We start from the raw sequence: 26,215 nt of genomic DNA, 5'->3' as shown, positions 1-26,215 counted from the left end.
TCTATAAATGCGGAGAAAGGCTAAGGTTGTACAATTATTTACTTTTGTTCACATTCACTCTTGCATAGCAAAGGGAACAGCCAATTCTTTAATAATGAGAGACTCAGAATGCCATTCTACATGGCTCTGCAATTTGAAGTTAGGAATGGAAGTTTACTAATGCAGAATAGTATAAAAAACAAGTGGACATAACATCAGAAAGCTGGAAGTGTAAAATGGAAGATATCAGTGCGAAGGTTGAATATCTGATACGGGATAATGATTAAATGAAAGAGAAAATTAAATATTATGAAGATAAGCAAAGAAAAAAGAATTTAATATTCTTCGGGCTGGAAGAAGAGGGCTATGAATACGAAATGGATACATATGAAAGTGTATGTAACGTGTGCGATAAGATTTTTTGATATCGATGTGAGAGTAGGCCATACGTCCTGGCCATACTGAACGGACTTACAGAATTGGGAAAAGAAGATTCAACCTAGTTTAGTAACGATCGTAATTATGAGAACAAGAGAAGTAATCTTAAGGAATTTAAGAAAATTAAGGAAAACGAAAATAAGGGTTGAAAAAGACGTAAACTATTAAACAAGAAGCAGGCGCAAATTACTGATACCATTCCTGAAAGCAGCTAGAAATAAGGGGCATTGTCGACCTGGTTGGCAAGTTGGTATAGCACTGGCCTTCTATGCCCAAGGTTGCGGGTTTGATCCCGGGCCAGGTCGATGGCATTTAAATGTGCTTAAATGCGACAGGCTCATGTCAGTAGATTTACTGGCATGTAAAAGAACTCCTGCGGGACAAAATTCCGGCACATCCGGCGACGCTGATATAACCTCTGCAGTTGCGAGCGTCGTTAAATAAACCATAACATTTTAAAAAATAAGGGGAATTCTGCTAAGATGTATGAAGACAAACTGAAAGTCAACGGGAAGTACTATGACCTGGAATTTTGTGAGAAGTAAATCAACCGGAATTTGGATTAAATAACGTGGCAGAGAAACATCAGACGCAGATTGACAAACACGCGCAGAGGGAATCAAAAGCAGAAGAGGATAATGAAATCAAGCGAACAGAGCAACCGACTTCAAAAGACAACATCGGAATGTAGAATATGTAATGGACCAGGGAATGTGCAAGGTACAAACTAAAGAGAACAAAAATTTCGCAAAACACAATATGGAAAGTCAAGAAATGTTGGAAAAGCAATGGTTTGGTTTAATACCGAGTAAAGGGACGAAAAAGCTGTTAGAATCCGAACGTGACGAGAAGCATGGAACGAAAAACGATGAATCAGGAGTCGAAAGAAGAAGGCGACAAACGCAGAAAGAAGGCATCGAACCACGAAGAAAAAACAGAACACCAAGCAAAATGTTACTAAACTAGCAGACAAGGAGAAGCACGCTTCAAAGAAGAGTGGATAATGATAGGAGAAAGAAAGTTTAATATGTGTAATGGTGAATGAGTCTAGTGAAGAGGGGTGAGGTCGGGAAAACGAGCAGGCCATCCAATGAGTTCACCGTGGCCATTCCACTTGACTTCTGTGTGTGGGGCACTTGAAGAGTCTAGTGTACGAGACTCCAATTGAATCGAAGGAAGAGCTCGTCGCTTGGGCGCTTGCAGCTGCTGACGCTCTAGAACAGCGGTCATCAGAACACTGCACTCTCGGGCTAGCGTCTCTTACCCGCAGGTCTCTTACAGCACAAACGTGCATTCGTGGCTGCTAACGGGTATGCTTCCTCCTGCACGAAAGTGCATGACGCCATGCACTGCTTACCCGTAACCCATTTCAGCGAGTGCTGACGACCACTGCTCGTTGCAGAGTTTATATTGACGCAGGAGACCGCATTTTTGAACAGTTTTTGTAAATTATTACAAATTAAAATGGTTTTAAGTAACGTTACAACTGTATTTTTTATTCCTTACAGTGCAGTATAATTTCTGGTTTTGTCATTCAATAATTAGCAGGCTTCGGCCTAGGGACACAGAGCAACCAGTATGAGGTTTAGAGTACACGGAGTATAAATGGCGTCATGACCCGTGTGGAAGGGTGACTGCAACAGCACAGGTTTGTTCGTAATGTGCATTACCGTTGTGTGTATTGCTGCTTGGCTGCGGTACGTGTAATAGGCTTCGGCGTAGGGACACCTGATTGAAGGTTACATCTCACGTTAATACTTTAATGGTAGACATATTTTATTGTCTACACTAGGAATATACTGTATATACTGCATCTGTACAGAGTGAAATATATTTTGTGGCGTACTGTGGCGGACTGTTTACATGTTGAGACATGAAGTAACGGCGCGCTCCATCTCCCACTCCACTCGACCAACACAACACTATCGTCCGTGCGTTCTGAATTACATGCGTTTCTGTGCCCAGGACCGAAGTCTGATAATTAAGTCTCCTACCCATGGTCATTTAACAAAAAATGTTCGTTCTGGTCTCTTATATCATCCCTAGAGGTTTGAGTATTGAATTTAGACACCCCCCTGTATTTAATGTAATCTATAACATATGTTTATCGGTTGAATTCTCTATTTTTGGTTTACAATAAAGACCCATTACATTTTTACTCAATTTTTTTTTAATTTTATGTGCAACATTTCAACATAACTCACTTTGAAATGTAAACAATATCCAACAAATAGCATAGGAGAAATTCCTGTACACAAGTGGCTTGCCGAATGCTCCGGTATCAGATATGTTGAAAACGTGTATTTTCGTAAAAACTTCGAAGTCTGTTTTTTTTTTTTTAAAGCACTACAAAATTTTGTATAGCTACACTGCACTTCGTAAAATGAGAAAGTACTGACAGTCGAAGTAGCTGACTTTCCTCTAATTCTGTAATCTTTGTCCAAGAATTACACAGTGGTATGTATTTTATTTGATTGGTTTACAACTTCAACTGGCTTAAAATTTAGTTTTGCGGATTCTAATTCTGCGGGAAGTGCTGAGACTAGCAACGAGAAACTTCGACGGTGCAGCAGATTCGTAATTCAAAGCAGATAATAACTAGGCAGCATTTAGTCCTATCTACTATATTCAACTGGCTTTGTACAGAGAAAGATAAATTACGATGTTAGAGAGACGACAGCGGATGCAGCTAATTGCAAGAATCCTCCTCTCCTCGAGTCACTCCACTGACTAATGGCTCAAAAGCAAGAGAGATCAAAGATATCAATTTCACCACAAAGTAAAATGGTGTATACTGGAAAACAATTACTCCCCACCTTAAGACCTACTGTAATAAATAATTATTTCATATATACGGTTTCAAATAGAATAATCGTTTAGTTGAATATTATAATGGGGGATTTTCACTTTTAATTTCAAATTATTTCATACCCTTTAATTAGTGGAGAAAGTTTATGATTTAATGAACGTTTTTCTGTACAGAAAATAACATATTTGATAGATTTGAGCTCATTGTACTTTCTGGAAATTTCACAGTGGTCGAGAAATGGCCGATAATTTTTTTCTGATACTATAATGACCAGGGTTCTTGCGTGCAATATGCATCTTTCGACGTGTTCTACCTTTCGGAGTAAACAATGTAAAAAGGATCTTATCGCTCTTTAAGACCAATTGTCCTCGATCGGGTTTGAGACTGCGAACCTCCGAATCCAACAGCAAGTGCAGTAACCATGAGACCAGTGAGAACTATTATCACATTCCCTAATAAAAGAACTGACTTTCGACGGATAATAAAATCCTCATCTATTTCTCACCAAATATCATTGTGATTTATATTCCAAGGATTTAATAATTTTATCAGTTTCGAGTTTATATTTGTTGGAGATATAAACCAATATTAGATTCAAAACACCTCCCCCCCCCCTACAAGGCAAAGTTTTTATACTTTGAGATTTTGTTCTCATTTCTTTAGATTTACACATAATCTTAGGAACAATGAATTACGAAACTTCACTTGCCTTATTGATGAAATAAAATAATTACACAGTCTTAAAATCTACTTCATGTATGTATGTATGTATTTTTATTGGGTTATTTTACGACGCTGTATCAATATCTAGGTTATTTAGCATGATAATGCCGGTGAAATGAGTCCGGGGTTCAGCACCGAAAGTTACCCAGCATTTGCTCGTATTGGGTTGAGGGAAAACCCCCGAAAAAACCTCAACCAGGTAACTTACCCCGACCGGGATTCGAACCCGGGCCACCTGGTTTCGCGGCCAGACTCGCTGACCGTTACTCCACAGGTGTGGATTGTATGTATGCATGTATGTATGTATGTGTTTACGTGTGTATTATGTGTACATGTGTGTATATGTGTATTTATTTGCTTGCTCGGTAGCTTGGTCTTGCTTGTTCGTTAATTAATTAATTAATTAATTCACTCATTCATTCAGTATTCACTTTCAGATTTTTCCGCATGCCAGTGAACTAATATGAGTGAAGAAAATGTTTACATACATGATATTTTGATGCACACAAATTCTAGGTAGTAAACTTCGAGTGATAGGTTAAACGTGTAGAGTCTGTTCAGTTTCCTCGAGTGCAGTTCGACGTTCAAGAAGCAATGAAACTGAACACGAGGAAATTGTACGAATTAAATAATAAACATTCATATATTCATTTACGAGACCTCGCAATCTCCAGTAACAGGTATTGAAATAATAAAATTGCACTTTTTCACGGAAATCACAACATAATGATGTTATGACTAAGATTTCATTTATAAATCATGCATTTTGAATCTTTAATGTTAAAATCCATATACATGTACGTAATTGTGTGGATATTAATATAAAATAAAGCTACCGGTATTCATATTGTGTAATCACTTCCAATATTACCCATATACGAAAATGATTTTTTTAATGTGTATGAATATTAAAATGTATTTCTAGTTAGATACTCAACAATATGTCTATTGTGAGAGAATTCCTGTCTCACTATCTTTCCTTTCCGATTATTATCTTATTATGGACATTTACCTGGCGAGGTACAATAGAGCACCATGACAAGTTTCATCGACCTCTGGTGGTACTGTATGAAATAAAATTTACGGAAGGGGGGCACTATGGCCCAGCACTGCGACCTGTTACGATCTATTGCACTAGTCCTCAAGCTAGGCGCATCCCCAAACCCACACCACCTGACTACACTAAGGTTCGCTGTATACCCAGGTTTCGAGCAGATCAGCCCATTATCTGTGCATTTCGAATTGGCGGCTCAAGGTCAAGCAATGGACTGCATTTTCCACATGTGCTTATCCCCAATCCTGGGCCATTCTCAACTAAAGTCAGCTGGGACAGCCGGAATTACCAGTGCCTTAGTTCACAATTTTCAGTTAAGTGACTTGTCCGTGATTTGTACGTTTGTATGTTTATACATAAACTTTATCCGTCAGTTCGAAATGCACAGAAAATAGTATGAACCGTCTTTTGAAGGCAGTGGCTGGCTGTAGCTCTACGTGGTTCTTTTTCAGGTCCAATCTGATTATTTACGTCATGTTTCCCGGGTAGGCCTACTGTGATTTGTGATATCAGAACTCAAGTGGAATGGGAATAAGGTCGTCCAATTTTTTAATACAATTATACTGAAACTACGAGTGCCTGTCTGCCCCTACGCGGACTGACTAGTCAGACCTTCAACCTGTCACGCAGGCGGTCTGGGTTCGAGTCCCGGTGAGAATCTTAAAGGTCACGGTTGAGGTTTTCCTTGGGGTTCTCCGGTTCCCACATATTAGGTATCTACATCATTCAGTCAACATTTCACAGCTTTCTCCGAATTCTGGCTGACGACGCAAGGAGATTGGCCTAGTGACGAGTAGTGTTGCCTGCTAAAAACCTGGGTACGCAGCGAACCTTAATGTAGTCAGCCGGTGTCGGTTTGGGAATTCGCCTAACTTGAGAGTTGGCGCAATAGATCTTGAAAGGTCGCAGTATTGGGTCGTAATTCCTTCCATAAAATTCACTTCAATTCAATTAGTGCCTTATGTGACTCCTCGTTCCTCGACTATTTTAAAAAGGATAAGATAAAAGCACAAAGCAGCCTTCAGGAACATGATAAAAGAGTTGGATGCTGCGGGCTTGCGTGTGACATTGAAACCGTTAAAGAAATAGCTTATATGAATGTAAAGTCTTTTCTTCCTAATGAGTGGTGAAATGTAAGAAATTAATTTGTGCACAACATGTAAAATACGCGCAACAATGCATAATTTATATCAAATGTAAAAAAATGTTCAAAAAAACACGACAAGCCACGTCATTTTCCCGTGACTACATTTGCAGAAAACATGTATTTCTGTCAGCACTTCTTTACAGTACAGTATTCGTACAGTAATACAAATAAATAGGTACATATCATGTGAAATAGACTTTGCTTGCTCATTATTACAAAAATGGCATTAATGGAAGCTAATATTGATATACAATATTAAGGCAGTTACATTACCTGTGATTTTCTTTATACAGACTGCAGCAAAGGATCCTCAAAGGCCTAACTTTGAAACTAAGTGGGTAAGATGCGAAGGAGCATAAGTGACATTTTAAAAAATGAGTTAAGTGCATCCAGGGTAAGCTAAAGCACAAACAAATTTTAGTGGTAATGGAATGTATCGTTTAACCACATCACACATTAAAAACTAAAAATAAAACTTCTCGGAATTTACGAACGCTTAAACATTTCCAATCACATTTTCTCAAAAGTAACTAAAGTGCACTTATACCCCTTCGCTTCTGATCCTCTCTATATAAATCTGTGGAATTGCACAATTAAGTAGACTTTATCATTACACAATTGAAGGATATTAAGTGCCTTTTGCTTAGCAGAACAGTTTGTATTCATTTGAAAATAAGTTAATTTAAATGTTTCCAATTATCCTGTGAACAGTTTTTAATTTCTTTCTTCAAGTTGATCAGCATTATTTTGTATCCTGTACATTCACCTGATATCTATGTTAGTTAACGCGACTTACCAACATGGCATATTCAAATCCAAAAATCGCCTCGAAAACGGTCCTCATGGAATTTAACTGGGTTGCCGCTACGAGCGCCTTCTGTGTCGCCGGAACGTTTGCTAACGTTGAAATTATTATATATTGCAAATATTGTGTGTTTGTTTTAATGTACTACAAAATGCCTTTATCACTTCTGACCACAATAATAAGTAATAACCATAACAGAGAATTCTGTAGACTTAAAAATCAATATCATATACATCCAATTGAATACAGTAAATAACTGTTGGTTCCTGGCCGCCCAAGTTATTCAATAAATGAGTGACTATGTTATATTGATATAATTACTACTAGTAAAATGTCGAAACACAGTAGGCAAAAAGGGAAAACCAAGAAGATAAGTTCGATCCGGTGCTGTGGATGGAGCCCGGCGTAGTTCAGTGGTAGAACAGTCAGTACGTAGAACTGAAGATCCTAGGTTCGGTTCCCAGTGCCGGAGAGAATTTCTCTCTCTTGGTAATAAATACATATACACTAAACACAGACTACGAAATAATATTCTACTTTTTAAGGCAATACGTTTATATGTTTACTGCTATATTTCACGAGTAGACTAATAAGTTGCATTATTTCCTCAAAAATAACAATACCGGTAGGCCTATGTTAAATGTTTTTATTATTTTTCAATAAATATTCATTGAATGTTTTCATTGATTTTTCGATAAAAATTTCTTGAATACAGGAGGATATAAATTAATATTTCTAATTCAAATAAAATGAAATAAACATTCTTTAACTTGTAACTATTTACACTATAATTTCACAAATGCGAGTCTCCATAGTCATGGGATCGGCATGACGCAGTGATGCAGGGCTATCACGGACACATCATGAGATAGTCACAAGATAATAGACGATGGCCGGATGGTAATATAATAATAATAATAATAATAATAATAATAATAATAATAATAAGACTAATACAGAGCGTTTGCTTACATAATGTAGATCTACCGGGCGGCGCGCGACCGGCATGAAGGCCATGCAACATGAGACAAACCGTCTCACGCACATTCGGCTGCCCAGGTCAATCTCTCTGCAGGAGTGGTTGTGTTGACGTTAGATTGCGTCTTATTCTTTAAAACAAACTGGTATTAACATACTCTAATTTGCTGCATTATAATTTTCGACATTAACTTATATTCTTTCGTCGTTCCTCTACAACTGGCTCCTTAAATTAAGACCTCATTCATAATATTATGTTGATATGAAAGTACAAAAACTACGAAGCAAGCCAATGAATATGACCATTAACAGTATGTCCACAGACTTAAAGTTTGAAGCCTCATCTACAGGAGGGCAATACTTAAAGTTTGAAGCCTTGCAGCTCCAAATTTATGTTTAAGTTCACATCAAGGAACCTAATTCTGACAATCACAGAATAAAAATGATGCAGTGACGGCAGATAGAGAATTTTATTAAATAAAAGCACAGGATAAAGCTATGACAGTGTTTAATGATGTTTTCTTCGTTCTTGAAGAAACTGTACGAGGAACCAAACAGCACAGAAATATCTGCTTTCGTCAACAAAATTAATAATTGTCCACACTCCGTGACACGATGTAAACAATAATACGTATTCTCTAATAACTACACACAATCAAATTCTCCTCATTATACATTCCATAAATTCACAATACCATTCGAGAACCCAGAATTTGTTATTCCTTAGGAGTTCCTTTTGTATATTATGTTTCTCATTCAGATTAAGTTACAGTTTACGTCACACTTCTGTTTATGCCCAAGTCTACATTGCAGACTATCGCCTACATTCTCAATGCAGATTTATAAGTAAACATTAATAGTCTGACAAAAATAAACAGAAGAGGAGGGTTGGAAATGTATTCATAAGGAATAATCAGTCCTATTTTTTCTCGAAAGTTGTTTTCGATTGATAGTAGGAAGGCGTCGATTGTGTGTTAAGTGCTGTAGTTTGGGCGTTAATTGTGATATTTCAAGTACGCCTTGTAGAATGCTCTGTTCCCTATACCTTTGAAGACAGAACACCCCGTAAATAAGATAATGCAGTCGCGACTCGTAGTTAAAAGGCTTTCAGGCAGAGCCTTCCCTATAATAATCTAAAAATATATTTTAACAATGGAATTTAAAATTTAATTTAGTAAAAAAATGTTTCGAAATTTTACTCTGGCAATTCGGTAATGACAGTTAATACATTTGAAACTGTTGATATCGTTAGACGCTTTCCAGAAATATAATGACCGCAGGCTCTTAACTATATATTCTTATTACCCCTCTGTGAAACAGAGCTGGAACGCGTGTTTTGAACACAGTTTCGATGTTTTATTTTATTTTGTACTTAGTTATTTAACAATGCTGTATCGATACTAGGTTATTTAGCGACGATGAAATTGGTGATAGCGAGGTCTTTGGTGAGACGAGGCCGAGGATTCTCCATAGATTAGCTGACATTCGCCTTATGGTTGGGGAGTCCACCGCTTTGCAGTAACGGTTGGTACGTCTGACCGTGAAACGAGCGGGCCAGGGTTCGAATCCTGGTTGGACAAGTTTGATAATTGATATATATTTGATGTCAACATTTACATCCATGTAATGTGGACCTCAATTTTTTATCCGGTGCCTCAATTACATTCATTACAGATATACTTTTTGTAGACGCTCTTATAATTTAACTTTCGATCCCATTTAAATTGATCAGTATTCTCACCTTTAAAACCTAACAACTTAATTTAGATAATTAAAAATTGACAGTTTTACAACTCCGTTCTTGATTTTCAGTTCACTTATATCGAACACACACTGTTTCTAAGAATACTTGTTACTACACCACTGTCCAATATGTTCGTTATTATGTCTGTTTCTTGTGCACAATCCCTTTTCAGATCTCACTAATTTTCTACATACGAGTATTATACTTCGCTATCCTAGCTAGCCTCCTCCACCATACTCCTCACCTATTTTCATTATCTCTATCGTCTTACTTAACTTTCTATTATACTCCTCTAAGGCGCGTCCACACTATGCCGATCGGCAGTGCCGCTCGGCAAAAGGAAATAGGTATGGACGTATCGTTCGGCCTGTGCCGACTGGCCGATTTGTGCCGAGCGGCTTGCCGAATTCAAACCGACTGATGTCTCCATGAAAGGAAGCCGAGCCGAATTGCATGTGTGGACGTGCCGACCGTGCCGCGTGGCGTCAGTATGAATCAGTAAGCTGTGAGCAGTGTTTGCGCTATGGAGTGGTCCAACGAAGAAGTTACCAAGTTACTTGATCTATATCGCAGTCGCCCTGTTTTATGGGATTGTAGAATCTGTGAATATAAAGACCGTAATAAACGACACTATGCCCTTATGGAACTCAGTCTCTTTCGGTGTTGCCAAAGAAGAAATTGAGAGAAAATAAAAAATTTGCTAAGCCATTTTGCTAGGGAAGTGAAAAAGGAGGACACCAATAAGTCGGGTTCCGGGTGATACCTGCTATAAAAGCAAAAAAAAAAAATGGTTCTGTTACGATAGTATGCTGTTCCTGAAAGACAGAAATAAACCAAGAGGAGTTACAGACACAGAGGTATGTGTAATTATATTCAAATTTCACTAGTTTTCTAACACAGTATAGGCTGTTTTCTCATGTTTTACTGAAAGTCCAACTTCCCTTCAGGAGAAATAAAATACTCTTTAAATTCATTTCTCACTGTCTGTGCATCCACTGTACTTCTTCGAGGCATCCTGGGAATATTAATGAATCCTTGCGAACTTGAATTTTCTTGTCTCCATACTCCTGGAAGAGTTTCACCTGTAGTCGAACATTCAGTATCAAATGTTCCAGTTGGATTGTAAATGGCCTTTGGCGTACTCTTTCTGAGGAAATTGTGCAAATAAAGTATTGTTAGTGTTACTTTTGTTGCTGTGTCCGGTTCCAATAACATTGGCTTTCCAAGTACTCGAAAGGCGGAAGATATTAACCCGAAAGCGTTTTCTGCAACTCTACGTCCTCTACTTTATCGATAGTTAAAAATCCTGTTCTTGGATCCTTTGCCTTGCACTCCAAGAAATTACTTCATAATGTTATGGGATAAGCGGAATGCATCATCCGCAAGAAAAACAAACGGAGTAGCAGCAGTTCTCCCTGAAAGGGCGCAGGCTGGTGGAAGATTCATTGTGTTAACTTCAAAACATTTATTGAATTTCGTCTCATTGAACACGCCACCATCCGATATTCTTCCCTGGCATCCTACACTTACGTATATGAAGTTATAACTTGCGTCGATTACTGCAAATAAGACAATACTGAAGAAACCCTTATAGTTAAAATATTCAGTTCCACTGTTGATGGAGCTTGCAAATTTATGTGTTTCCCATCCATTGCTCCTACACAATTCGGAAAGTTTCACTTGCCATTAAAATCCTTTGCTATCATTTTCCATTCACATTCATTTTGGGGCATCTGAAAAAAAGATGATAAAGAAATGTTAGCTGTTAAATATATATAATTTCAATTTAAAATAAAAATTTGGAGTTTTGAAGCAATTAAATAATTTGATTATAAACAAAATGTTCGTTGTTAGGTTCAGAAGAGCTCAGAGCCAGAAGAAAGACCTGATGTAGGTGTTCTTCCTGAACATGAAGACCAGACACCCGAGCCATCGCCGCAACCCGAAGATAGAGGAAAGAAAAGGGCATTTATATCACCGGAGAAAGGCTGTATTGCATCACAGAAAAGAAAAGGACGAGCAATATGCAGCAAATCTTCGGCGCAAGATGAGGCACTTTCAATTATGAGGGAAATTAGGGCAAGGAGACAAGAAAGAGACGAGTACACTGTGTTTGCCGAAAATATCGTAATGAAATTACGTAAACTCTCGTCACCGCATGCTAGGATCCTGGTTCAACATATAATAAACGCTACGCTATTCGAAGCAGAGATGGGGAAGTACAACAATCCACCAGGACCCCAATACCCAACCTCCATGAATTCGCATATGTCAGTGTTTGGTTTTCCTCAAGCACAATATGGAGCAGTGTTTCCAAATCCTACAGTTACTTCTCTCTCGTGCACCTCAGTATCTCTCACTGTTCACTCCCTATATTCAGATTCTGATGCTCCTCACTCTACAGAATCTCTCGATCAGAAACTACGGACAGTGATTCAATTGATAGTATTCTCCTCAATCTTTAATATGTTCACTTGCAATAATTGTCATTGTAATTTTGTTACACTGTGTGAATTTTCTAATAAATAAACCCATTATACAAATGTTTGTTGTTTTATTCACTTACCTTAATAAAATCTTGTAGAGCTTCTATAAGTCTATCACACACTACTGGAATAATAGTTGAAATCACTTGATTCGAAATCTTAAAAGTATACATGAGAGGATGATAGGAATCCCCTGTTGCAAGAAACCGTAACGTTACAGCAAGACGCTCATTCGCAGGAATGGCTTTCCTTGCTGATTTTCGGCCCAATCATAGTTAGAAGAGTTTCAAAATCAGCACTGGATATTCGAAAAAAATTTCTGAAACCCCCTCCACATCTGTACTCGAGATTTAACTGCTCCACATCGTCCAATATCAAGTCTTTCATCAGATCACTTCCTCGATACATCTTTCGACTCTGGAGACTAGGACGTACCCAAAATCTACGCTTTCGGAACTTACGGCGTTTGGCACTTAAAATTATTATTAAAGCTGCTGAGGCAAGTAGAACGTCCTCCTCGTCGCACATTTTCACTATAGATGCCGACCGATGCTGATCCATGTGTGGACGTACGAAGCGTTTTCAACAAAGCCGATTTGGCTTTGCCACGCGGCAACGCCGATTCCTGCCGATCGGCATAGTGTGGATGCGCCTTAATTCATATTTTATTTTACTTACTATGTCCTTAGTCATCTCTTCCTTAGCCGTCTCTAGACCAGAAACATCCACTGCACTCCTTTCTGTTATAAACTCGTCATTCTTTTTCTTTACTTAACTTCTCATCATTTCAGCCCTTGCACACACAGAAACAATTTCACTTCTCCTCTCGGCACTGACCTTTCTTCCCACTAATCTAGTTAAATCACTTCCGGTTGGGACAAGTTACATAGTTGAGGTTTTTTTCGAGGTTTTCCTCTCAACCAATTGAAGCAGAATTGCTGGGCAACTTCCGGTATTGGATCTCGAATTCATTTCGCCATCATAATTACACTTCCCCCTCTTTCATCATCATCTCCGTTTATTTCCTAGGTTTCGGGCTTACTCCGATGTAGAGTCGGCTGGGGGCGTCGAACTTGGACCCCGTGTGTACTACAAGTGGTCATTCGTTGTTGGCGGTGATATGCTATGCACCATGAGCTCCCCACTGGACTTACGGTAACTCGTGGGACGGGGGATGACGGATCGCGGTGAGCCTATGCGGAATGGTAAAGGGATCATGTAGGTCAGTGATCGGCATGTTCCGTGCTCTGTGACGTCATACCACGGAGCCGCCACGCTCTTTGCTCGGGAAACTCTGCATACTGAGCACAGCGAGGAGAGAAGGTTCAACTGAACAGTGGTGGCACGGCGCCTATGCAATGACAGAGCGCGATCCATTCGTCTGAGGTAGTATGGGAACAGCACAATTACAATACATTTGTCCGAAAACAAAACTGTACATCCGTGATAAATCAATGTAACAAAATATTTTGGTTTGTAATCAAATTTAATATACTTGTAATAATATGAAATTCATAATACAGCCAGCTGCAGAAGCGTTCGCATTATGTAAATGAGGCTCCGAAACTGCTATAAATATACAAATATAGAAATAAATAATTTAAGTAGTACTACAACACTTTGTGTACTCTGAAACTTGAAAACAGTTCAAGTGTTTTTAACAGACATTTTCCTACACAATATACAGATTTAACTATCTAGGCCCTAACTTGCTGAGTAGTATGCAAAGTATATTTCAACTTTTGAAACACACCATCACTTTGTGTTACTATCGTGCCCAAGCTAAATGCTTTATCGGGATCAAACTGTGTTATGGAGTATGGAGGAATGGTGAAGTGTTTGATTTGTGGCAAGCTGTTTCAGTATGTAAAGAAATTCAATATACAATGCCATTATTTTGTATGCCACACCAATGGTTATGACAAATATGGGGGAGAATATCGACAAATACTGGTACAGTAATTTTATTGAAAGATAAATTGTTAAGTGAAGCTAGGGAAAACACTGTCAGTGAATCAATGGTAAGCTTAAGGCTTAAGATATAGGATTTCACTAGCCATTGCAAAGAACATGCGTTCTTTTAATGACGGGGAATTTGCCAAGAATGTTGCCATCATGACCGCAGAGTAGTTATTCCCTAGCAAAATACAGGAATGTGATTCCATCAATTTATCTCCAAGAACTGTCGTATCATTGCTGCACTGACGTCACTGCGCTGGTGCGTGTTAACAGTAATACGACTCAACTGCTCGCTCTTCCAAGCTCTTGAGGCCTGACTGGTTCTTACGTCATAACTGCAGTTTCTGCCGGCCACTGATGTAGGCTGTAGGGGAGTTCGGAGGCGACGCGCAGAGGGCCTTAGGGTATGCACACAATTTCATCTCGGTCCACCCGACCGGTCTGCGTATATATGGTTTATTTAACGACGCTCGCAATTTCCGAGGTTATATCAGCATCGCCGGTGTGCCGGAATTTTGTCCCGCAGGAGTTCTTTTACATACCAGTAAATCTACTGACATGAGCCTGTCGCATTTAAGCACGTTTAAATGTCATCAACCTGGACCGGGATCGAACCCGCAACCTCGAGCACAGAAGGCCAGAGCTATACCGACTACGCTACCTAGGCCGACGGTTGGGGAGAACCTAAAAAACCTAACCACGTAATCAGCCCAAGTGGGAACCCAATCCAAGCCTGAGCGCAACTCCGGATCAGCAGGTAAATGCGCTACTACCTGAGCTACGCCGGTGGCTCTCTTGTTTTTATTGGAACATACCAGTTTATTGAAACATACCAGTAAATCTACTGACATGAGCCTGTCGCATTTAAGCACGTTTAAATGTCATCAACCTGGACCGGGATCGAACCCCAACCTCGAGCACAGAAGGCCAGAGCTATACCGACTACGCTACCTAGGCCGACGGTTGGGGAGAACCTAAAAAACCCAACCACGTAATCAGTCCAAGCGGGAACCCAATCCAAGCCTGAGCGCAACTCCGGATCAGCAGGTAAATGCGCTACTACCTGAGCTACGCCGGTGGCTCTCTTGTTTTTATTGAAACGAAAGCTCACATCGCGACGGCAAAAGAAGTATTTTTAATCCCTAGAAGATTTCACTTCTAGTAGCTTACACAGAAAACGCTCAAAGCGAAAACAAAGAGTCATGCAGCTCTGTTTGTGTCTGTTTCTCATTTAGTCTACATCCTACGGTGAGTCACTAATTCACTTTTAGAGGAAAACACGATGAAAAGATTAAGCCTTAAGGGATATTATTTAAAAGTAAATTTATAATATTTTCATCAAAGAGCATTAGCCTACGGTGTAAGATGTGGCAGTTATTTATCTATAGAGACTCTTGTGCATGATGAACTCGTAACGGCTCCTCCTAGATATGGACAATAGGATATTAATGTTAGGTTTTATTTAACGACGCTCGCAATTGCCGAGGTTATATCAGCGTCGTCGGTGTGCCGGAATTTTGTCCCGTAGGAGTTTTTACATGACAGTAAATCTACTGACATGAGCCTGTCGCGTTTAAGCACACTTAAATGCCATGGATCTGGCCCGGGATCGAACCCGCAACCTCGGGCATAGAACGCCATATGGACAATAGAATGTAACAAGTATTTATTACGAAAGGAAACAAGAGTTTCAGCTTTCCCAACTACAAGAGTGCTTGGCGAAACATTATATGCCTATAATGTTGAAAGAACACGAAAGATCACAAAAGGAGAAACATACTAAATGAACAAAGAATGAAATGATGCACAGGTAAGATAACAAAAAACAAATAACTGGACATAGTAAACAAACAGATTAAAAGAGCAAACAAATAGTTCATCTTGTTAGGACACAAAGTACACATGATATTTTAAAACAGCAAGTGATCCATTGATAACAGCAAGGAAAATAACACGAATGAAGTCACTGTTTAAACTTCAAATACAACTTCTTTGACTGGCGAGATATTGTACCCCTAGCTCCAACCATAGCTCTAATTTCAATGCAGGTGAGATATTTCTTCAAATACGTAGAAAGTAACTGTGAGCTCATAAATTCTACATTTCCCTGCTTGAACTTCAACAGGCTGTTGTTCCTATTTTAACTAGGTACTTGCTTTAAGAAAATAAATAGGCGAATAAACGAATGAGTGAATAAACAATCACGGACGAGCCGAATAATTCACAACCTTTCTCAATTTTAAAATCATGAGCCGCGACTGAGATTACAACAGTAACTCGATTCGAGACATTCCATTATCGCACCACTCCCGTCTTTTGATTGGCTAAAAAGCTTGTAACTTTACGCCGTTACGGTTGCGTATGTGTAAAGTATTAGCCCTCTATTTTATGTCAAATGCTGTGTTTATGTTGAAGTTTAAATTTTAAGTAAAGCTTTATTAGAGTAAAAGGTCACAATAGCCCTGCCAAGACTCTGGAATTCGCTACCTGCTAGCATCAGGGACTGTGGAAATAAAATTGAATTCAAACGCAAACTTACTAGGCACTTGGTCAGTAATTGATTTCTTGTAAATAGTTTCCTTAATCTATCACAAAACATTTCAATATCCAGTAATTTCATCACTATACAATTTTGTTATTCTAGGTTTAATTTGTAATTCAGTAAATATAAAATATTCTTTGTTTTTCTATGATAAATTAGCTAGCTTTAATTAGTCAGGTAATCTTTTCGTACTTTGATTTTTATTGTAATTGTAATTGTAAATTTAATACTAATTGTAATTTTATTAGTGATTGTAACTGTAAATTTAATACTAATTGTAATCATATTATAGTTGGAATCTCCTGGTAGAGGGGCAGAGAAGGCCTGACGGCCTTATCTCTACCAGATTAAAAAAATAAATACTAAATACTACATATGAAGCCACTTGTGGAACTAGATTTCCTCAAATAGAAACTTAGGAACTAGGCATATTCTTCAAAATTTCCCTTTAAGTTACACATCAGGACAAAGCTTACATGTTAGAGAGGCTTAAGAAATGTTCAGGTGGGAATCTAATTTGCGCATAGGTTTATAGTTCATATAAAAATAAGTAATTTTTTTAAATTTACAACTAATTCTTCTTCTGGTCTGTACTCAACTTTTTCCTAAGAACTTCTGACGTGAATACGATTTTGTTTGAGGTACAATCGATGAGAAGATGTTACATTTTTGGCATAATACGAAATTCAAGAAGTCTCTGCTAAATGCTTCACATGCCAAAGCTTACGTGTGCTGCCATATGTCGAGAGTTTCGTGATCTACTTGCAAGTGAATAAGCGACGAGCCTCAATTATAATAATAATATTAACGCAGGCCTATGAATAAAGAGGTCTGAAAGTGATAGGTGTTAAAAAGAGTGCAATCAAGAATGAAGAATAGAATACAAAACAATGTAATCATCGGGATTCTGCGAATCCCCCATTACTTTTTTTATGTTTTATAAAATATCATTAAGTAAATATAATTTTTAATGTCGGAAATTGTACAAAGGAATTTACGATTAATTTTCAAGCTATAATAAATAATACATTAGCTAATTAAAGAACACGCAAATTTATTTAAGCGCTACTTCGTATTAATAAATCTGCTAATTACAAGCGAAGAAAAATGTTGAAAGCAATATTCGCTATAATAATAAAGTTACCAGGATTTATCGTAATCTAGTAACTCAAATGTGTGTGTCTGTGATAGAGTAAGGAACTTAATAAGTGGCCCCCAGTTTCTGGTCGTATTTTCCAGCCTGGTAATATTTTCGTAAGCAAAAGTTATATGACTTATGACACGCAAGCAAGTAATAGCCTGAAACGTTCCGTAACGATATAATTTCGGGAGACTAACTTTAATAAAGTTCGTTTAGCCATATAATATTAAATATAACACTGCGGCTTCCGGAAGAACTACTGTATAATTAACGTTTCTTCCCAACAAACGACATAATATTGCAGTAAACAAAGGCTCTTAATACAGTACTATTATCTGTGTATTTCGAACTGGCGGCTCAAGGTCAAACAATGGACTGCATTTGCTATGTGTGCTTACACCAATCCTGGGCCATTCTCTCAACTAAAGTCAGCTGGTACAGCCGGAATAATAATAAGTGTTTCAGTTCACAGTTTTCAGTTCAGTGACTCGTGCGTGACTTTTGTACGTTTGTACGTGACCTCGATCCGCCACAGTGTCCAATTTTCTTAATGTTGCTGGACAAAATTAATTTTTCGACTTTCTGGTATCTTGCAAAAACACTGCGCGATATATCTACCGGAAATTTATTTGTTTTAAACAGCATAAACATTACTTCTGCAGAGTGTTGAATCCACACTCCTCAGTCGCTATAGAGAGCGCTTTGTCGAAAGAACATTAAGTGCCAATGAATTGGGTTTTCTTTTCTTCGTTCACATGGAATTTGTAACTCCAGGTATGTGCTTCAATATAATGTGTAATTTAGCGAAATTACTATATTAGAACCCCTAAATAAACGACTTTTACTTCGTATGAAAGATACTTACAAATTTTTTTCTAAAAACACTGACTTTAATTTGACTTGTAAAATACGAGCTGCTGTGTGCTGTCCAAACAATATTTATATTCCTACATCATTGCCTGTATGAAATATTGTTTGCTCGGTTGCGTATACTCGTACAGATCTCGGATTTTATCTCTGCCCCTGTGCAACGTCACATTTGCAGTGGGGAAGTGAGGAGAGGGTAGGAAAGTTGTAATGCTTTTCAATACGCTGACGCCTACGTTGTAAGATAAGCCATTTGAAATTTAACGGTCACTGACCGGCAAAGATAAAATCCGAGATCTGTTTCTGTGAATCTGACCCATATTAATTATTTTCAGTGGCGTGGCGGGTTATACTAGAAAGGCAACTTTTTTGAAGATTGATACCAGAGAGTCAGCCTGGTTGGCGCAGTTGGTATAGCGCTGGCCTTCTGTGCCCGAGGTTCCAGGTTCGATCCCGGGCCAGGTCGACGGCATTTAAGTGTGCTTAAATGCGACAGAATCATGTCAATAGATTTACTGGCATGTAAAAGAACTCCTGCGGGACAAAATTCCAGCACATCGGCGACGCTGATATAATCTCGGCAGTTGCGAGCGTCGTTAAATAAAAAAAAAATAACACATACATACACACATTTTATTTTTACTTCAATTTTTATTGTACCTGACTTTTTTAATGTACTTCACTCCCACCCCTTCTACTAGCGAACTTCCACACACAATCAAAGCCGCATATGCAGTCAAAGTCGTCTTACGGTCATAGTAAACAGTACAGAGTGAGTGAGTATAGAATGTTTCAGAAAATATGATCGCATTTTTCAGTTAAGAAAGAGCATTCATTATTGAATCATATTTTCACATTTTACTGTTACGAATTGGACTTCTACGTAATATTATACAACTATTTAAAATAATTTAAATAAAAGGGCCTCGTTAAGTAATTGTCACGTAACTTTCCCCCTTTCTAAGACCTTCCTATATAATCACATGGACGGACAGTAGATAGCATATCTGAGTAAATTTATCTGTGCGGATCGGGCAGAAGTGAAGATTGAATTGACAGTACATAAGGTACTCTGTTATAAAGTAGGTACAGAATTATTTCAACAGGCGCAGGTTTATGGCTCCCCCATGTCACCTGATTTGAGTGCTTTGCATTTCTTCTTTGGGATTACTGTGAAACAATTGTGTCTGCTAAACATCCTACAACAACAGAAGAATATTAAGTAATTACATTCAAGAAACCATACATTCAATTTCAGAAGATTACTTAAAAACGTACTTGATAATATGCACAAAAGAACTGAAGCCTTTATCGAAATGAACGATCACCATTTTCAATAATTTATTTAAATATCCGTATTTTGATTATTTTTTTATTTAAATGCACTCTAATATTGTACGCTAATGTGCTATAGACAGTATACTATACACTGCATAATAAATACGTACGCTTGCATAGCTCAGTTAGTGAATAAAAACACTTAGGGGAGAGTCGGGTAGTATCGGACATCGAGTAGTATCGGACAGTGCGTTTTTTTTCATCTACCACCATATGGTAGTACCTGAATGACATGGTTACGTTTCTCTCTGCGACATCACAGAAACGTAACCATGTCAATCAGATACTATCATCGTGTGGTTTTTTTTAGTAGGTTATTTTACGACGCTTTATCAACATCTCAGGTTATTTAGCGTCTGAATGAGATGAAGGTGGTAATGCCGGTGAAATGAATCCGGGGTCCAACACCGAAAGTTACCCAGCATTTGCTCATATTGGGTTGAGGGAAAACCCCGGAAAAAACCTCAACCAGGTAACTTGCCCCGACCGGGAATCGAACCCGGGCCACCTGGTTTCGCGGCCAGACGTGCTAACTGTTACTCCACAGGTGTGGACATCGTCGTGTGGTAGATGAAAGAAACTCACTGTCCGATATTACCCGATGTCCGATACTACCCGACTCTCCCCTACTGTTAATACTGCACTCTATTTTGATTAAATAAAAACCTAACGAAAATGATCAAACTCAAAATCGTAACATTTCCTAGTTTACGTAAACGGATGCACTACTTTTCTTCCCTCCTATTTCTAGTAAAGTTATTTGCATTGCATTTTACATTAGTGTCGTCAAACTCCGGTCGTGAAAGGGGGTAGCAAACAGTGTTTCAGGTTCTCAATCGTTAATCCAAAGGTATAGTCAGGTTAATATTAGAAATGTTAGTAAAAACAAAATGTCCCGGTATATGTATAATGGAAACCCAGCAGCGAAGTAACATTTATTGACACCGTATCGGTAGTAAATCTATCATAATTTTCCCACCTAAAAGTCAATATTTTCTTTGAAGTACATATTATATTTTCTTCCTTTTAATTTCGACCTAAAGTATCCCTCATAAATAAAATATACACAAAAGCGTTCAAGTAAACACTCAATAGCGACTTAAATTGGTAAAAAAAAGAAATGAATAAAAGTCTTTTACAAAACATCTCTCAAATCAGTATTGTTTAAACATTTTGTTATGTTACAAACACATTTCCTCATTGAGTTATATTTTAGGGCATAAGGGTCAAGTTTTAAAACTCTTTTTAACTCAATGTTGAGATGATGTAGAAATTTATCTTCACAAAGGAAAACCATATCTAATCTGTTGTAAATCGCCGCAACGTTCAGTGACATTCTACAAAACCACGAAAAATTAGATCTAGATCCAGGGGTGTAGACGTAAATAAAAAAAAAAAGTGCCATGCCACTTCACCAAGAAGTTTATCGTCGTCGTCATCATCATCATCATTATTAGGGTAAAACGCAACAAAACATTCTTCAAGAAATCGCGTGTAAACCGCGTATGGTAGGGTATTGCAATCCTATATAGGTTTAAATGCGCAGGTGAAGGGTCGAATTAGAGTATGGGATGTTGCATGTAGGCTTAAGTGCGTAGGTAAATTCAGTACTATTATTGCTATCATTATTATTATTATTATTATTCTATCTATTTTAATTATTATTACATGTATTATTTACTACTTTATTAATAATGTCACTCCTATTAAACATACTATTAAACCATACTTACAAAATACAAAATTGAGTAAGACTCAAGTAAGACAAATATTATTTTGAAAAGTACGCTCCCAGGGCGCTCCTAGGTTGTAAAAAAAAAAAAGTACCGTGGCGGCGCTCTTCCACGACTACACCCTTTCCTAGATCTTCATAACAACACACCGCATTCATCTAGTATTATCAATACTGCTGCAAGTTGCTTCGATGAACTCATTCTGGATACTGAAATGTGCGAGCAAAGTTCTGGAGTCCGCTCAAGCGTGTTGTGAAATACAGAATGTAAGAGGTATAAGTGCCATTATTTTAACTGATGATTATTCATATCATAAGGAAGAAAAAATGTCCTTACAACTTTTTTCCAATTGCAATAGACCTGCATAAAATGAAACCACATTTTCACATTCAAAAAGGTATGAGCCAATAATCCTGAACTGTGCTTCATCACACCAAACAGTGACGCGTTCACTATGAAGCGGTCGCATGTTGATCTCTTTCGGATTTTCCTCAGCCCAGTACCGGAAGTTCTGTTTATTAACACTTCCGACAAATGAAAATGTGCTTCGTCTGGCATTAACAGAACAATATTATTGGACAGAATTTCAAAAACTGTTCAGCAAATTTATTTATTTTAGTGGGTTATTTTATGACGCTTTATCAACATGTTAGTTACTTAGCGTCTGAATGAGATGAAGGTGATAATGTTGGTGAAATGATTCCAGGGTTCAGCACCGAAAGTTACCCAGCATTTGCTCTGTTTAGCAAATCTCAGACGATTTCCCACATCACAATCTTCAAATTCGTGAACCATTACCATTTTGTATGGATGAAAGTTAAGATCCTGTTACAAAATTCTCCTAAGGCTGCGAATACTTAATTGCAAAGCTACTGCATGTTTTCTCGCCGAACGTTGTGGGCTCCTTACGAATGCTTGACGCACAATTGCTATGTTTTGTGGTAATCGCACTGATCTTGGTCGCTCTGGTGGTTTCTGTTTTAGTGCTGAAGTCGTATTCCGTAATGACAATCCTCAATTTTATGATGTTGCGGCTAGGAACACGTCCTTGACGTGAAATCTGAAAGTGTGTGCGGAACTGAACTGAAGGATAAAATGACATACCATAAGGAATAAATTTATATTACTGTTTGATATTTGACTTCAATATTTTTAAGTGCAGTTGGAAATGGGGAGATATTTCTGCCTCACCTTGTATTGTATTTATTAACATTCCATGGTATTCATACATGCTTACAGCTAGAATATGGAACAAGTCAAAAAACTTAATACTATTATAAAATCTTAATTTATAGTCACAATCTAGATGAAATATATATAGACGAGATTTACAATATAGTCTACTAGTACAACACAAAGTTTTAGTATCAATTTCATGAAGTGTTATTGAATGTCATGAATTCACCTACAGAATAGAAGGCGTGAGAAATTAGGTACTTCTTTAATTTGGCCCTAAATAATTTTATGTTTGGAGTTTCATTTTTTATATCGATAGGGAGGCTATTAAAAATTTTTACTGCCATATAACGCACTCCTTTTTGATAGCACGATAGACTTGCCGATGGAGTATGAAAGTCATTTTTTGACGTGTATTTATGCTATGAACTGTTGAATTATTTACAAAGTTTTCACGATTACATACGAGGAAGATTATTAATGAAAATATATACTGACAAGCCATGGGCATTATTTGTAGTTTTTTGAAAATAGCCCTACACGATTCCCTACATTTGGCACCTACTATTATTCTAATTACTCTTTAATAATAAACATTCACAAGAAGATATTAACAATAGAACGTAGAAAGGTTATTCTTTTTCGACAACGTTCTTTGACATGTACATTGACGATATTCTAAATAAGCGAGCAGAACTGAATGGTGAAAGAATTCTTAGAGAGAAAAAAAATCAACTATACTATCGCAAATGATAAACTTTTGCTTATAATATCAGATTCAGAAGATAATTCACAATTATAAATAAAATTAAACAAAAGTCCGAAAGAATAAATATAGTTTAGCAATTTCAACAGTCATATCTAAAGTAAGTTAACATTTTGAGGTAAAAAAGACAAAGAGGAGGAAGACCTTAATCAACAACAAAGTGATCGAGTAAGTAAATAATGCAGTCGACAATCAGGAAGTTTAATTTCATATATGAAAATGAAAAATACATTGGCAGTAAAATTCCAAGTTTTAAAAATTTCAGAATTATTAATATTATTTTCAAACTCAACAAATCATAAAAGAGCAGAAGCATTAAATTACACAAAGCCCTTCCTGCAGTAATACATGCGAGCGAAATTTGGATTAATAGAGCTAAAGACAAATCCAGACAGAAGCCCTCCGAGATGAAATATACGCGAAGAAACAGCAGGATATAATTTAATTGGTCAGACTTCAATCCAAAGACACGTTGTAAGAATTTGAAGTAACGCCCAGTTTAGAAAAAATAGCAATAAAGAAAACTAACTGAACTGTACATGTAAACCGAATCTCCCGATTATGTTTATAATTAAATATACAACGTTACAAAGACGGAAGAGATTGAGAGAATGAGATTGACGGGTGAATTCTGGGGCTGTAATAGGACAACAGTGTCTTATTTCCTTGCAAGCTCAATGATTATTAATTTATTATTATCATTATAATCATTATCATTATCATCATTATCATTATTGCTGGAAAGAAGATACATAATAAACCCGAGATTTGGCCGATGTTCTAGGAATTTTGTGGAATTTGAACATTTTATACTATCTGCTACCTCGGCAGTCTAGGATGTAATCTCAACTGAAAATGGATATTCTTATGCCAAGAACTGAAAAGCAAACATTCAGATGGAAGCAGATAAAAAGGTTAATTTTTTTCTTCCGTTATGTTAATAATGTCAACACAAGTGCTTATATAAATTATTCTGGTCACTCGAGCGCAATTACGAGGGCTTTCCAGAATATAAGTTTCCCTCGAGCCGCTTACAGAAAGAAAACACAATTTCATGGAAAGATTTATTGGAACAGATACAGATATTGTTTAACTATTTTTCAACATATTCTCCATCGGAAATGAGTCATTTGACATACCGTAGGATCAACTTTTGTATCCTTATATCGCAGAAGTCTGCCGCCTAGGATAGGAACCAGTGTGTGACAGCCGTCTGCACCTCTCTGTTGATCCCATGGTATGACGAATGTTTCAATTCCGATGGAGAATATGCTGAAAAATAGCTCAACATTATTGCTGTATCTGTTTCTACATATCTTTCCATGAAATTGTGTTTTCTTTCTGTAAATGACCCCAGGGAACTTACTTACTGGGAGTCCACGTAACTGCGCTAATTGCGCTCGAGTAGCCATAATTTGTATAAGCACTTTTTTCATTATTAACTTGGTGGGAGAAAAATACTTTTTTATCTGTCCCCATTGATAATATTTGCTTGTGAGAGAGATGCAGAAGTACAGTACACCGTGGGAGTGCAGACTGATAATACACGATTCCCGGATCCATGCGAAAAGAAATTGAAGAAAAGCTCATAAAATGACTAAGGAGTTCGAAAGACTTAAAGCAAATCCGAACATTCTGATAAGCAACTTCATTCCACGCAATGGACTCAAAACGCGAGACTTGTTCAAGTAACACTTAGGTTCACTAAACTCACTGCCAAAAGAAAAAAAAAATACTGATTTTCTTTCAAGTCATTCTTTTCGAAGCTCCTGTCAATGTAGATATTTAGGTCACAGAGTCGTAAGACAATGGGCGGTAGGAAACAGAACACGTGCTGTGAACTGGCCTAGTATTACAAGAGAATGTTACGCTTTCATTATTATACGCCATTCTTTTAAGTTCAATTAAGACACGTCTGCCCAGACAAATCCAATTTTGTAATTCCTAACAGTTATAACTCACAATTAGTCCAGTTCAGTCCCGTCACTTTAGTCAGTTCGGTCCAGTCGATTCCAATGAATCCAGTAAAATTCGAAACATTAGACTAAGTCCATCCAGCCCAGCCGACTTCAAGCCACCTGGCCCAGTCCGGTCGAGTCCAATCCACCCAGTTCGGTCGAGTCCAATCCACTCAGTTCGGTCGAGTTCGATCCACCCAGTCCGGTCGAGTCCGATCCACTCAGTTCGGTCGACTCCATTCCACCCAGTCCGGTCGAGTCCATTCCACCCAGTCCGGTCGAGTCCAATCCACCCAGTCTGGTCGAGTCCAATCCACTCAGTCCGGTCGAATTCAATCCACCCAGTCCGGTCGAGTCCAATCACCCTTTCCGGTCGAGTCCAATCACCCTTTCCGGTCGAGTCCATTCTACCCTTTCCGGTCGAGTCCATTCCACCCAGTTCGGTCGAGTCCATTCCACCCAGTCCGGTCGAGTCCAATCCGCTCAGTCCGGTCGAGTCCATTCCACCCAGTTCGGTCGAGTCCAATCCACTCAGTCCGGTCGAGTCCATTCCACTCAGTCCGGTAGAGTCC

At 38.0% G+C, this 26,215-nt stretch overlaps 1 protein-coding gene across 6 annotated transcripts in view; it reads right to left on the bottom strand.

The window, feature by feature from the left end:
- The window catches only part of LOC138693213 (uncharacterized), a 394,304-nt gene that overhangs the window by 286,996 nt on the left and 81,093 nt on the right, over positions 1-26,215 (bottom strand). The window lies entirely within an intron of this gene.

Source organism: Periplaneta americana, chromosome 17 (assembly GCF_040183065.1).
Source record: "Periplaneta americana isolate PAMFEO1 chromosome 17, P.americana_PAMFEO1_priV1, whole genome shotgun sequence".
Taxonomy (NCBI): Eukaryota; Metazoa; Arthropoda; class Insecta; order Blattodea; family Blattidae; genus Periplaneta; species Periplaneta americana.
Note: the sequence above shows the minus strand (reverse complement) of the source record. Positions and strands in the feature narration are given on the sequence as shown.